The 14,415-nt window shown below is 40.0% G+C and overlaps 1 long non-coding RNA gene across 1 annotated transcript; it reads left to right on the top strand.

Moving 5' to 3' along the window:
* Positions 1–3,405: 3,405 nt before the first annotated feature.
* LOC141573717 (uncharacterized) lies at positions 3,406–14,144 on the top strand. The gene is made up of 3 exons (XR_012499733.1): positions 3,406–3,519; positions 11,093–11,201; positions 14,092–14,144. It is a non-coding gene; the product is annotated as an uncharacterized LOC141573717 (long non-coding RNA).
* Positions 14,145–14,415: the final 271 nt, after the last annotated feature.

Here is a 14,415-nt window from a genome sequence, read left to right on the forward strand (position 1 = left end):
AGGTCTCTTTGTGTTTATCTTGTTTGGATCCCACTGTGTTTCCTGTATTGGGAAAGCTGATTCTTTCTTCAGTTTGGGAAATGTTAGTCTGATTCCTTCAGTTCAATTTTCCAAATCCTTTTCTCTTTCATTTCCATCTGGGGCCCCTTTGATTCATAGAATGGCATACTTCTTATTATCTCAGGTTTGAAATACATGGCTCCCATTGGTTTTCACTTGTTTCTCTATGTGATGTTCAGATTGTGTGATTTCCCTTATCCTGTCTTTGTTTCTTTAGCCTTTTTTTATTGATTCATAATCATTTTACAATATCCTGTCAAATTTGAGTGTAGAGCATAACTTTTCAGTTATACGTGAACATGCGTATATTCATTGTCCCATTTGTTTTCTCTGTGAGCTACCATAAGACCTTGTATATATTTCCCTGTGCTATACAGTATATAATCCTGTTTATCTATTCTACAATTTTGAAATCCCAGTCTATGTTTTCCCACCCCCCACCCCCTTGGGAACCAAAAGTTTATATTCTATGTTTGTGAGTGTATTTCTATTTCGTATTTATGTTTTGTTTGTTGTTTAGGTTCCACATATGAGAGATCTCATATGGTATTTTTATTTCTCTTTCTGGCTTACTTCACTTAGAATGACATTCTCCAGGAGCATCCATGTTGCTGGAAATGGCATTATGTTGTCGGTTTTTAAGGCTGAGTAGTATTCCATTGTATAAATATACCATTTCTTCATCCAGTCAACTATTTATGGACATTTAGGCTGTTTCCATGTCTTGGCTATTGTAAGTAATGCTGCTATGAACATTGGGGTGCAGGTGTCATACTGAAGTAGGTTTCCTTCTGGATATATGCCCAGGAGCGCGGGACCTGGGTCATATGTTAAGTCTATTCCTATTCTTTAGAGGATTCTCCATCCTGTTTTCCACAGTGGCTGCACCAAACTGCATTCCCACAACCAGTGTATGAGTGTTCCCTTTTCTCCACAGCTTCTCCAGCATTTGTCATTTGTGGGCGTTGTTGAATGATGGCCATTCTGCCTGATGTGAGGTGATACCTGATTGTAATTTTGATTCACAATTTTCTGATAATTAGTGATATTGAGCATTTTTTCATGATCATTGATCATTTGTATGTCTTCCTCGGAGAATCGCTTGTTTAGGGCTTTTGCCCAGGTTTGGATTGGGTTGCTTGTTTTTTTCTTATTAATTCATATGTGTTGCTTCTATATTCTGGAGATCAAGCCTTTGTCAGTTTCATTTGCAAAAATTTTGTCCCATACAGTAGGTTGTCGTTTTGTTTTCCTTATGATTTCCTTTGCTGTGCAGAAGCTTGTAAGTTTCATTAGGTCCCATTTGTTTATTCTTGCTTTCATTTCTGTTGCTTGATTAGAGTGCCATAGGAGAACAGTTTTGAGATGTACAACAGATAATGTTTTGCCTATATTTTCTTCTAGGCATTTTACTCTGTCTTGTCTTATGTTTAAGTCTTTGATCCATTTTGAGTTTGTTTTTGTGTATAGTGTGAGGGATTGTTTTAGCTTCATTGATTTACAGGCTGCTGTCCAGTATTCCCAACACCATTTGCTGAAGAGACTGTCTTTATTCCATTGTATATTCTTGCCTCCTTTGTCGAAGATGAGTTGACCAAATGTTTGTGGGTTCATTTCTGAGCTCTTTATTCTTTTCCATTGGTCGATATGTCTGATTTTGTACCAATACCATGCTGTTTTGATGCCTGTAACTCTATAGGAGTATCTGAAGTCTGAAAGGGTTATTCCTCCATCCTCTTACTTTTTCTGAAGTAATGCTTTGGAAATTCTAGGTCTTCTGTGGTTCCATATAAATTTGATTATGATTTGTTCAACTTCTATGAACTATGTCCTAGGTAATTTGATAGGGATTGCATTAAATCTGTAGATTGCCTTGGGCAGTGTGACTATTTTATAAAAATGGAAAGACATCCCATGCTCCTGGATTGGAAGAATCAATATATTAAAATAGTCTTCTTTAATTTCCTTAATCAGTGTTTTATAGTTTTCCGAGTGTAAGTATTTCACCTCCTTGGTTAGTTTTATTACTAGGTGTTTTATTACTTTGAGTGCTATTTTACAGGGGATTGTTTATTTTCTTTCTTTTCCTTTTGGTTCATCATTAGTGTAAAGAAATGTAACTAATTTTTGTACATTAATCTTGTAATCTGCTACCTTGCTGAATTCTTCAATTATTTCTAGGAGTTTTTGTGTGGACCTTTTAGATTTTTCTATTTATATTATCATGTCATCTGCATATAGTGACACTTTTACCTCTTCTTTTCAAATTTCGATCCCTTTTATTTCTCTCTAACGCCTGATTGCTGTGGCTAGGAATCCAAGACTATGTTGAATAGGAGTGGTGATAGTGGGCAGCCTTGTCTTGTCCCAGATTTTAGTGGGAATTTTTTGAGGTTTTTACTGTTGAGTACTATGCTTGCTGTCGGTTTGTCATATTTAGCTTTTATAATGTTGAGATATATTCCCCCTATACCCACTTTGCTGAGAGTTTTTATCATAAATGGGTATTGAATTTTATCAAATGGTTTTTCTGCATCTATTGAGAAGACCATGTGGTTTTTGTCCTTTCTCTTGTTGATGTGATGTATTACATTGTTTGATTTGCCTATGTTGAACCACCCTTTGATGTTTGAATTAGAGAGGTGGCAACTTGTGTTGGGTAACAGTAGGGAATTGTTAGAGCATAAAGGTGTCTTCAGATACTTTTCCATCCCTTCTCCACTCTTACATGTGACTTCCTACTACTTACTCCTCAAATATAAGTCATCCTGGCTGGGCCCTAATGTATATGAGTTCATTTCTCTTTCTTCCTGATAAGATTAGTCCCTGCCATGTGATCACTCTCTATGATCAGGTGCACATTCACACGTGCTGACAAGCAGGCCTCTGACGATGTGTTAATAGAGATATGGGCTTCCTGGCCCATAGTATCAGGTCCTTCAGGACAAAGATCAAATTACAGCGTTTAGCATGTTTCTGGGAATGATACAAGTGCTCCAGCATCTCAAAGAATGCATCTTTCTTTGTCAAGCCTGTTATTTGCAAACTTAATTCAATTCATATGTGCGACTAATATATAATTCAGTTGTTCTATGAAAAATAATATCAATAAAATGAAAGAACAGTAACATAAGTAGAACTAGCCTTTTGAAAGAGTACACAGTAATATATTTCTTCTGGATTGTAGAATGAACAAGGGTAACATCAAGTCATGCTAATTAGGAAAAAATTTTAATTCTTATTCAGTCCCATGCAGGGAGTACCGTGACTGACCCTCAGTAATATTTCCTGGGAGTCAGCTATGCATTGCTAATGACTTGCTGATAACGCTTTTCTCATTTTATGCAGCTTCCTCCAGCTCTGCACCACAATTTGAAAAGAAGGGTTATAGAGAGATTCAAGAAAAACCTCTTCAGCCAGCAGAGTAACCCTTGCAACTTGAAATCTGAAATTAAAAAGGTATGGTACTCTACATACAGGAATTCTTTTTGGCTACCAAGCAAAAACACACCATAGGAATTAATTTGTCTGCCTCCTGAGCTTGCATCCTCTACTTAAGCTCTGCCCACTGTGAAAGGGCATTGTCCATGGTTGTCTTAGTCCATTTGGGCTGCTGTAGTAAAAAGACCATAAGATGATGTATTTAGAAACAGCAGAAACTTATTGCTCACGGTTGTGGAAGCTGGAAGCCCAAGATCAGGGTGCCATCATGGTCGGGTCTGGTGTGGACCCGCTTCTGGGCTGCAGACTGCCGACTTCTTGCTGTCCTTACGTGGGAGAGGAGGTAAGGGAAATCTCCCAGGCCTCCTTTTATGGGCATTTTTAAAAATAGGAACACTTACATAAGGACTTTATCCTTCTGGCCCAATTTACCTCCCAAAGGCCCACTGCCCAAAACCATCACCTCAGGGGTTGGGTTTCAACATACAACTTCAGGGAGGACACAAAGATTCAGACTGTAGCTTCGCTGAAGATAATGAGTCAAGGCTATGCCTTTGCCTCTAATTTTCTCACCTTCATTTCTGAAGCCATCAGTCTCAGAAGAGTAATAGAAATTTATTTCAATATTATTGCATGTTTTCCTAAAAAATGTTATTAAATATATCTAAGTGTGTGTATATATATATTTAATATATAATATATATATAATTTAATATCTCATACACACACACAAATACACACACACACATTAGACAGTTCTAGTCCAATCTTTATTAGGATATTCTTCAACAAACCCCTGATTTTAGCTTTGCAACTTGGAACAAGTCAGCTAACCATCTGAGGCCATGGCTTTTCTCAGCTATGAGGATGAAATGAACCATTTCTAAGGTTCTTTCCATAATCGATGTTCTGCAGTCTCCTAGACTGTGGGTGTTGGTAGATATTTCTATTCTTAAATAAGGAAACCGAATCACCAGCTGGTTAAGCCAACCAGGCAGAAGGAAAATTGCTTATCTCTGGTTAGCACAACTTGGTGACAGAAGTCCCTTTGTCCTGTTTGACATCTGTAGGGACACAGGATCATTTTTGCTTTCAACCTGGCTGAGAGGCAGATTAAGTTACCCTGTGAAGGATGCTCTTCCCCCTTGTCTGATATTTTAAGCTCGTGGTGGTTCACGCCCTTATGAAACCCTACGATCAGGGAGGCAGGCCTCGCCTCCTGTGAGCTAAAGAAAGCTTCTGCTTGGCATGTTAACCAGCTCCTCCACTGAAACCTTGTTTCCTCATCAAGAATTACTCTCCCCTTTCTCTATGCGTTTTCCCTCTTACTGTTGTTTTAAGTAGCTCATCATTCAAACAGACTTGCATTATTACGGTTTCTCCAAAGGCAGTGAGTGTGTCTTGTTCGTCTTTGATTCCCCAGGGTCGTACCCAGTGCCTGGTAGGTGCCTGATGGTTAATATAGTTGAGTATCAAATAGATTCTAGGTTGGTGCACCTGCACGCTGTCTAACATGGCCTATGCGGGTTCTATTCTTCATTGCTATGTAAGTATTGATACATTTATACACTTCTCCATGAGCAGAAAGAAGCCACCTTGTCCCTAGTCTGAAACCTAAATGAGGCCTTTGTGACCTGTTTTTTCCCCCTTTGTGATGTAATCTTTAGTCAACAGTGGGTTTTGTTCAGAAATGGCTTTTTCATCCACTGTGCCATCACAGAGGAGAGGCCCATTAGCCTTTGACTGCCACAGCCGTCCCACACCATGGCCGTACAGCAGTGGTGACAATACACGTAGTGCTCTCAGTTTCCACCTCCCCCTCTGAAGCTCCCTGTGAAATCCAGGGACTCCGTGCCTGCAGTCTGAAGGTGTTTTCATGGGATGACTGTGCCTTACTTATGACCGCCTGAGACCCGGGGTGTACAGATGAGCCAAAACATGGACGAGCCCTTTTCTGAAAAATGAAGCTCTTTATTTTTTGACTCACCTGAGGTATGTTCAGTCCAGCCTGCTCAACCTTGGCTAGAATTGCAGGAGAAATAAAGCATCTGAGTAACTGGATAGGGGTCTCTGAGGACCAGGATTTTCAGCACGGGAGAGAAAAGCAGCAGAGACAAAATGGAAGGTATTAACTTAAATTAGAATTGGAAAGATCAATATGAATGAGTATGAATTAATGATAAATCTTATCTTTTAAAAAATATTCATATTTCCAAAAATTTCACTAAGATAGTTTAGAAAGTAAGCAAGCAGCAGTGTGCTCCCTCTGCACCCACGGCTTTGGAAATACATCCATTGGCAGCTCCAGAGCTGAAGCTGAACAAGACTAGGCTGGAATATCTTAACATCACAGGGTGCAGGGCAGGGATGCTGTCCAGGTCTCCCGAGGGTGTGTCAGAGGACTCAGGAGCCCACTGCTCTCTGTTGGATAATTAGAGCATCGAAGAGAATGATAACCACAGTGGATCAAAGGCACCAACTAATGTTTAATGATAGTGGAAAAAAAAAAGAAAATCCCTTACTGGTTACCTTTGGAAGACAGTGAGTGACCAACACCTTATTTCAAAAATTGTTTATAGAAGGAAAGTGTCAAACATTTATTCTGCCTTTCCCTTATGAATTCTGTCTCAGGGTAACTAAATTGATGAAAGGAAATTCTCTCATTACAGAACTCATTCAGCTAATAAGTACTGAAGGTGTAAAAATACTGTCATTCCGCAGCCTCTTAAAAGAAGTGATGGGTCTAGACATGACCCTTCTTGGCTGCTGCCATCACTAAAGAGGGACAGCTGGGCATCCTATGCTTCCTCATTCGCGTGCGTAGCACCATCTGTGAAGTTTACTGTAAAGTAAACGCTTGAACCTGCATCTTATCAGCCGCTAAGATATGAGTATAAGAAAATAGTGAGTGTAAATACTGACATTTGTGTTTAACAAAGTGGCCTCAAAAGCCTAATAAAACCTAATAGAAAGAAGCTGTAGGTTAGAAGAAATTAAAAAAAAAAAGGTAATACTTTGTGACTTAACATGTTATATAATTCAGTGAAAAGAGGACAAGGAAAACCTAAAGAAAGAAAGATCAGAGGCCTGGCGAGTGAAGTGTGATGAGAAAAGTGCTGAAGCTTTTCTCACTTCTGACACCTAATCTCGTTCATTTTGGCTTAATTTCCTTCCAAGTCCCTCCATTGATTAGCTTCGAAGTCATTTATGTAGTTGTCCCACAGCAAAAATAACCTTATTTTATGATATGTAAAGAAGATACAGTTTGGGGAATTTAATGAGGATTACATTTGTAGTTTCTCTCTGTTTTCTTCTATTTAGTTTTTTGCCCAGAAAGTAACTGTGTTCTCAGTTGACCGATAAGGGGGTAAAATTGTTCACTATTCGCTCGACATCAGTGTGTTTGGGGAGGGGGAGGGTAGTGACAGTGATAGAACTTTTTCTCTTTAATAGTGACTTGTTTAGTTCAAAAGTACACACAACCATTTGCCCTTTGCAACTGTAGGTGCTTGTTCAGAGCAAAAGAGCCCTTTTATATCAGTTCAGAAGGAGGATCGTACACGTTCTTCCAAGCAGAACATGATGCTGAAGATGGGAGGTGCCCCTCAGCTCAATATTCACGAGCCAAGAGAGGGCCCCATGGTGCTGTTCTGGGACTGCTGACCCACCTCGTGGCCTCAGCCAGCCAGAGAGGCCACTACTTAGAAACTTCTGTTGTATCACCCAGATTTCCACCTGCCGGGCGAACATTTACTTGCCATCTGGTATGTCCAGGCTTGAACTCACCATCTTCCTCCTTTCTTTGCATCAAATATCACTGGAAGCATCTGTTTTCCTTCTGCTCGGTCTTCAAACCATGCGGTCACCTCCATCTGTTCCACTTTACCTCTTGCATCTCCTACCTCATTAACAATTGGGGGTCTTCATTGTGCAGGTGGTTTTCCTTGGCCTTTGATATGATAGCCCCAGTCCTGCCACTTAGGAGCAAAGTACTTTACATCCCAGATGCCTCATGTGTAAAGTGGGCAGAATGCCTACCTTACAGGGTAGTTGTAAGAACCAAATAGAACATCAAATATATCTAGAATGCAGTAAGCACCAACTAGCGGCTGTAGGTGCTACTGTTATTAAGTAAGAATATTTGATCTTCAGTAGCCATTCCTTCCTTCTGGTTACCACCTAGTCTGAGGTCTTGGCACCCTTCTCTTGCTGATTTCCTTTTTTTTTTTTTAAAAAGCAACTTTTATTGTGGTATGGTTCCTATACAGTAAACTACACATATTTCAGATGTACACTTTGATAAATTTTGGTAGATGTCTACACCCATGAAACTACTGCCACACTCAAGATAGTTAACATTACCAGCACTCCCCAAGAGGTGCAATTTTCAAATTCCCAATTTATCCCTTCCCACTCCCTTTAATCCCTGGTAACTGTAAGTTTGTTCTCTATGTCTGTGAGTCTGTTTCTGTTTTGTAGATAAGTTCATTCATGTCCTTTTTTTTTTTTCCGATTCCACATATAATGATAGCATACAGCATTTTTCTTTCTCTTTCTGGCTTCACTTAGAATGACATTCTCCAGGTCCATCTATGTTGCTGCAAATGGCATTATATTTTTATGGCTGAATATTATTCCAGTGTATAAATATACCACATCTTTTATATCCAGTCATCTGTTGATGGACATTGGTGTTGTTTCCATGTCTTTGCTAAGTGCAAATAGTGCTGCTGTGAAAATTGGGGTGCATGTGTCTTTTTGAATTCTATTTTTCTCCAGTTATATGCCCAGAAGTGGCATTAATGCATCATATGGTAAGTCTATTCCTAGTCTTTTGAGGAATCTCCATACTGTTTTCCACAGTGGCTGCATCAAACCACATTCACACCAGTAGTGAAGGAGGGTTCCCTTTTCTCCACAGCCTCTCCAGCATTTGTCATCTGTGGACTTTTGAATGATGGCCATTCTGACTGGTGTGAGGTGATACCTCATCATAGTTTTGATTTGCATTTCTCTAACAATTGGTGATGCTGAGCATATTTTCATGTGCTTGCTGGCCTTCTGGATGTCTTCTCCAGTCGGTTTTGCCAGACAGTGGCAGTGTTCTAATCACTTGCTTCCAGTTTTGTGCCTCCCCATCTGACTCTGGTTCCAGCTGCCTCGGCCTCCACTCTGCAGGTGCCTCCTCATGATCTGTCTGCATTCACCTCATGGCCGCAGCCCCACTCAGACTGTCACATATGAATTGCATCCAGAGTGACCTTTTCAAAACAGAATGTAGTCACATCTCTCTCTCTGTCTCTCTGTCTCTTTCTCTGTCTCTCTCTCTCTGTCACACACACACACACACACACACACACACACACAACACACACACACACACACACTGTTCATGGGTCTCAGTACAAAATGCCAAAATTCTCACCACGATTTTCATGTCCTGTTTGGTACAAGCCTGGACCCCTCTCCCCACCCTCACCTTGTACCACTCTCACCATTTGCTGTCTCCTCACGGGACACAGGGCCCACCTACCATGCTGCTTCCTCCCCAGCCAGCACATGCTCTCTCCTCTGCCCGTGATGTTCTGCCCACTCCATCCTTTACTCACTCTTGCTCATTATTCTGTCTCTCAGCAGAAGCATTATTTCAGGAAAGCCTTCCCTGTCTCAGTTAGGTCTATCTGTGACCTCCTAGAACCACCGGCCTGGCCTTCAGTGCATTCAGCTCAGTTGCAATTTTACATATATCCAGGCGGGTATTTCACAGACACATTTTTCTCTAATTAGGCAGTCAGTTCCAAGAATACGGTTTTTGGCCACCATTGGTTGTTTTCGTTGCTTGGAGCTGTGCATGGAACACAAGAGTTGGTTTAAAAAACACTCCCTGAATGAATGAACAGCACTTACCTTCCTCTCTTCAGCCTAAATCCCCATGCCTCCAGAACATTGGGTTAATGTCCTAGCCCTGTATCACTCTGTCCCTAATGTGCAACGCCCAGCCTCTGCCCTCGAAGTCCTCCCACCTGGAATTTCTACTTGGCTTCCTTGTGTCCACCCATATCCAGCCTTTGGGGTTCAGCTCCAGTGCCCCCTCTGCAGAGCTTCTGAAAACCATGTTGGTAAAGAGGGTGAGAAGGGATAAATTGGGAGTTGGAAATTTGCCCCTCTCCGTGAATGATGGAAATGTTAGGTGGTGATGGTTTCCTCGGTGTATCCATGTATCAAAATTCATCAAATTGTACATCTGAAATATGTGTAGTTTACTGTACAGAAATTATACCACAATAAAATTATTTTAAAAAATAATTTTTAAACAGACAGAGAATACAGACTTTTGGTTACCAGGGGGGTGGAGGGTAGGAAGGGATAGACTGGGATTTCAAAATTGTAGAATAGATAAACAAGATTACACTGTATAGCACAGGGAAATATACACAAAATGTTATGATAACTCACAGAGAAAAAAATGTGACAATGAGTGTGTATATGTCGATGAACGACTGAAAAATTGTGCTGAACACTGGAATTTGACACAACATTGTAAAATGATTATAAATCAATAAAAAATGTTAAAAAAATAATTTATAAAAGCCACGTTGGTCTTCATAGCTTTAGCATCCTTCTTTGTGCAAGTTTAGATCTCAGCACCTCATTTCAAGCTTCCTTATTTAATGAACAGAGGATATGAATCCAAGGTAACTACTGTGGCATAGTCTAAATTGTTCCTTTTGCTTCTGGTTTGTTAATATGCATCGACATTTTTAAAGCATATTGTATTACACAGGCACAAAACTTGGCCAGCCTAAGTGCTGGTTAAAATGAAAGTTGAAAGAAATTTGAAAACTTCATTAAAAAATTCAACTTTATAGAGGGGAATTAAATGATTGGAACTTTAATAAATTCTGGCTTTTAGTGAACTACTCTTTCCTTTGCAGTGTTGAGAATTAATGTGTGGAGATTAAAATTAATTAATGGTGATTCAGAAAGATGTATTAAAAAACTTGTTTGCCTTGGCCGGACAAGAAGGCATTTTCAAAGCAGATACATGAAAAAGTATAGATTTGCTCTATACATAATGTTCTGTTGAATAATTGGAGTTTATTCCTCCCACGCCTGATAAAAATAACATTTTGGTATTCCAGACCCCACGCCATTATTTTTCTATCGATTTTAATTTTGTTCTCATAAGACTGTAAAGTATAGGGTGTGTGTGTGTGTGACTCACCTGACCAGGGAGCTGTCTGCTTGCTTTCACTGTAATTTGCCTGCCTCTAATTTATAAGTCCTTTTTTTCTGGGTGGTGGGGAGGGTGGTTGGGGGAGGTAGTTTGGTTTATTTACTTACTTATTCTTAGAGGAGGTACCGGGCCTTGAACCCAGGACCTCATGCATGCTAAGCATGCGCTCTACCACTTGAGCTACACCCTCCCCTCTTATAAGTCCTTTTGAAAGGAAGAAGATGGGTCTTTATCTGTGTCGGAGGGATTGACAGCCAAAGAGCCCCAGTCCCTCTTGCGGAGACACGCACGGAGGTCTCATGTCACTTGACTCTGAATGTGAAATAAGATGCAGTTTTACTTTTTCTGTTTCAGTTATCTCAGGGATCTCCAGAACCAATTGAGCCCAGCTTTTTCACAGCAGATTACCATTTATTGCATCATTCATCAAGTGAACACAGCCTGTCCCCAAATAACTCAACAGGTAATGGTCTTCAACACAGGAGTCTGGCTTTCATGAAGAAACAGATTGGTATTTTTCTATCCCTTTCTGGCTTACTTCACTTAGAATGACATTCTCTAGGAACATCCATGTTGCTGCAAAAGGCATTATGTTGTCATTTTTTATGGCTGAGTAGTATTCTATTGTATATAACACAGGGAAATATATTCAAGAACTTGTAGTAGCTTATGGTGAAAAACAATGTGAAAATGAATATATGTAGATTCATTTATGACTGAAGAATTGTGCTGTACACCAGAAACCGACACAACATTTTAAACTGACTATAACTCAATTAAAAAAAGAAAAAAGAAACAGATTGTTTGGATCAACAGCTATCCTCAAAAGATTATCTTTAATTTAAAATGAAAATAGATCTTATACATATTATCTATGATGGTAGTTGAGAGGGACGTGCAGTAGGAATCGGGCCATTCCCTGAGATTTACTTTACCCACTTGGGACAGCTTCCTTGATCATTCATTAATACCAGAAGCAAAGGGAATCCATGTGGTTAAATTGTATTTCCTTTTATTTCTTCTTACCTGATGCTGGGGAATCCAATGCCCAAAAGCATCCAGGGAGAGAAAAAGCAGAAAGGAAGAGTTTGAGTAAGACAGAAAATTTGAAACTTACCTGAAGAATCACATCAAACATAGTTAATTTTTTTTTCTTTTTTGGAAAAATCTCACATAGAGAGGCAATGTAACTTAGGGATTAAAGGTGCATACTCTGTGAACCTAGAAGCCTAGGTTCAAATCTCAGCTCAGTGACTTAGTAGCTGACCTTGAGCAAACTTTTTGACCTCGCTGAACCTCAGTTTTCTTGCCTGTAACATGGGGATAAAAATGTTATGTGCATCTTAGGATTATTGCAAGTATCAGTGTAGATACATAACGAATGCTTAGCCAGTATGCTTATGGGCTGAGCATAGTGTAACTCTCCTTGTGACGTGTGACTCTCATAAGAGATCTTCAGGCTACTCTGAGGCTGTAGAATTCTGCATAATTTTTGAATCCCTGTAAACTACAGTTATGTCCCTCAGTGGGGCAGAAACAGAAGTGAACCTTTTAGGGTTAAATGAAAACCTGCCATTCCCTCAGCCAAGAACATCACTCATTGCTGGTGTGCTTTTGTTGTTGCCTAATTTAGGCAAATCATTTCATGTAATAATGATCAGACTTTCCCTAAGACTTGGATTCCTGGGATAAGGCTAACCTGGGCAGGCAGAATTTCATTTAAAATAGCCCCTGAGAAATGTATAAGATCCAGATAAACTTTTGTCTAAAGTTATTTGCTTTCATTTATTTTTTAATTGAAGTATCATTGATTTGCAATATTGTGTTAATTTCAGGTGTACAGCAAAGTGATTCAGAGATATATATATATTCCTTTTCAGATTATTTTCCTTTTCCATTGTAGGTTTACAAGATATTGACTATAGTCCCCGGTGTTGTACAGTAAATCCTTGTTGTTTATTTTATATACAGTAGTGTGTATCTGTTAATCCCATACTCCTAATTTATCCCTCCCCCCCAGCCTTTCCCCTTTGGTAACAATAAGTTTGTTTTCTGTGTCTGTGAGTCTGTTTCTGTTTTGTAAATATTTGTATAAATTTTAAGATTCCACATATAAGTGGTATCATACAACATTCTTCTTTCTCTGACTGACTTCACTTAATATAATGTGGCATATATACACAATGGAATACTACTCAGCCATAAAAAGATTTTAAAATAATGCCATTTGCAGCAACATGGATGGACCTAGAGATTGTCATACTAAGTGAAGTAAGTCAGAGGGAGAAAGACAAATATCACATGACATCAATTGTATGTGGAATCTAAAAAGAAAACGAGACAGCTGAACTTATTTACAAAACAGAAACAGACTCAGAATGGAAAAAGTCACTTGCTTTTAGAAGCATCCCCCAGGGCAGGTCAGTCAGTCACAGGCCAGACTTCTGACAGCAGCAGCTCCGATGAGGGAATAGCTCTGGTTGAAATCTCTCAGTGGTCAGAGAGGGACTTGACAAGCTTTCCCAGAAACTGGACACACCACCCCAGAGCAGACTGGGTGTGTCCCTCGTCACAGCAGGCTGGGCAAAAGGGAAGACAGCAGAACCATGAAGCACTTTGGGCTTTAAGCTAGGCTTAAAAAACACGCTGCCAGGATTCACATCCTCACGCCTGCCCTCAGCCTTCAACCCGTTCTCTTCTCTCTCCTGAGTGTCAGGGGAGCTCCTGGCCTCCACGTGTTGATTGATTTGAGTGCAATATGGTCAACACTGCTTTGGGTGGCACCGGAGTAGGTTAAGCGCTGGCATATGATACTCAGACTAAACAGGAAAAGAAATCTTGTCCTCTAGCTTTAAATGTATTATATTTCCCTCCTGGCAGCCAACGGAAGGGGTCAGATCTTTGTTGTCGTTCACTGGCTGGTACTTCCTCCACTAAGAATTTATCCTTGCTAGTACATTTCCACTCTTTTTGTCTTGTGGATGAGGGAGAGTTTCTTAATCTTTTCTTTGCCTTTCAGGTAGTTCGTGTTTAGAGTCACTCCTTTCCTGTTCATAAGACACACACACACCCATACACACACACACACCCCAACTTAATTGGCCAGTTTATCTGACGCCTTTAAATCTTGAGTATTATTTTTTGATGGCCGCCCCAAACGCAGAAAGCTATTAAAGGAAGAGAAACAACGCATCTGAGTATTCAAAGCCAAGACGATTTGGAATGTGTTTCTAAGTACTTGTCTTCATCATTAAGAAACTGACCTGTCTCGCTGCCCGCTTGTAATTGCCAATAAAATGCAACTGAGAAAACATGAACCAAGTGCCAGACTTGCAATAGTTTCTCTGTTTCAGGTCTGCCCACCAGCTTTGCTCTGGAGGAGGGCATCACTTATGAACAGATGCAGGTGAGGTTTCTGCAGCGCCTCTGTGTGATTCCAGTTTGTTGCTTTTAATTCAATACTAACCTGATTTTTTTTTCGATTTTAGACTGTGATTGAAGAAGTCCTAGAGGAAAGTTGGTATTACAATTTTACTTCTAACAGGTGAGACCCAGCGTTTGCTTTCAAATATTCAAGTTCAGTTTAGAACTTAGAATTCATCCCCCCCAACCGTAAGTGAAAATAGGCAGCCACTGCTGGGCAGGGGACAGACGGACAGAATCCCCAGGATGAATAG

The sequence above is a fragment of the Camelus bactrianus genome, chromosome 17 (genome assembly GCF_048773025.1).
Source record: "Camelus bactrianus isolate YW-2024 breed Bactrian camel chromosome 17, ASM4877302v1, whole genome shotgun sequence".
Taxonomy (NCBI): Eukaryota; Metazoa; Chordata; class Mammalia; order Artiodactyla; family Camelidae; genus Camelus; species Camelus bactrianus.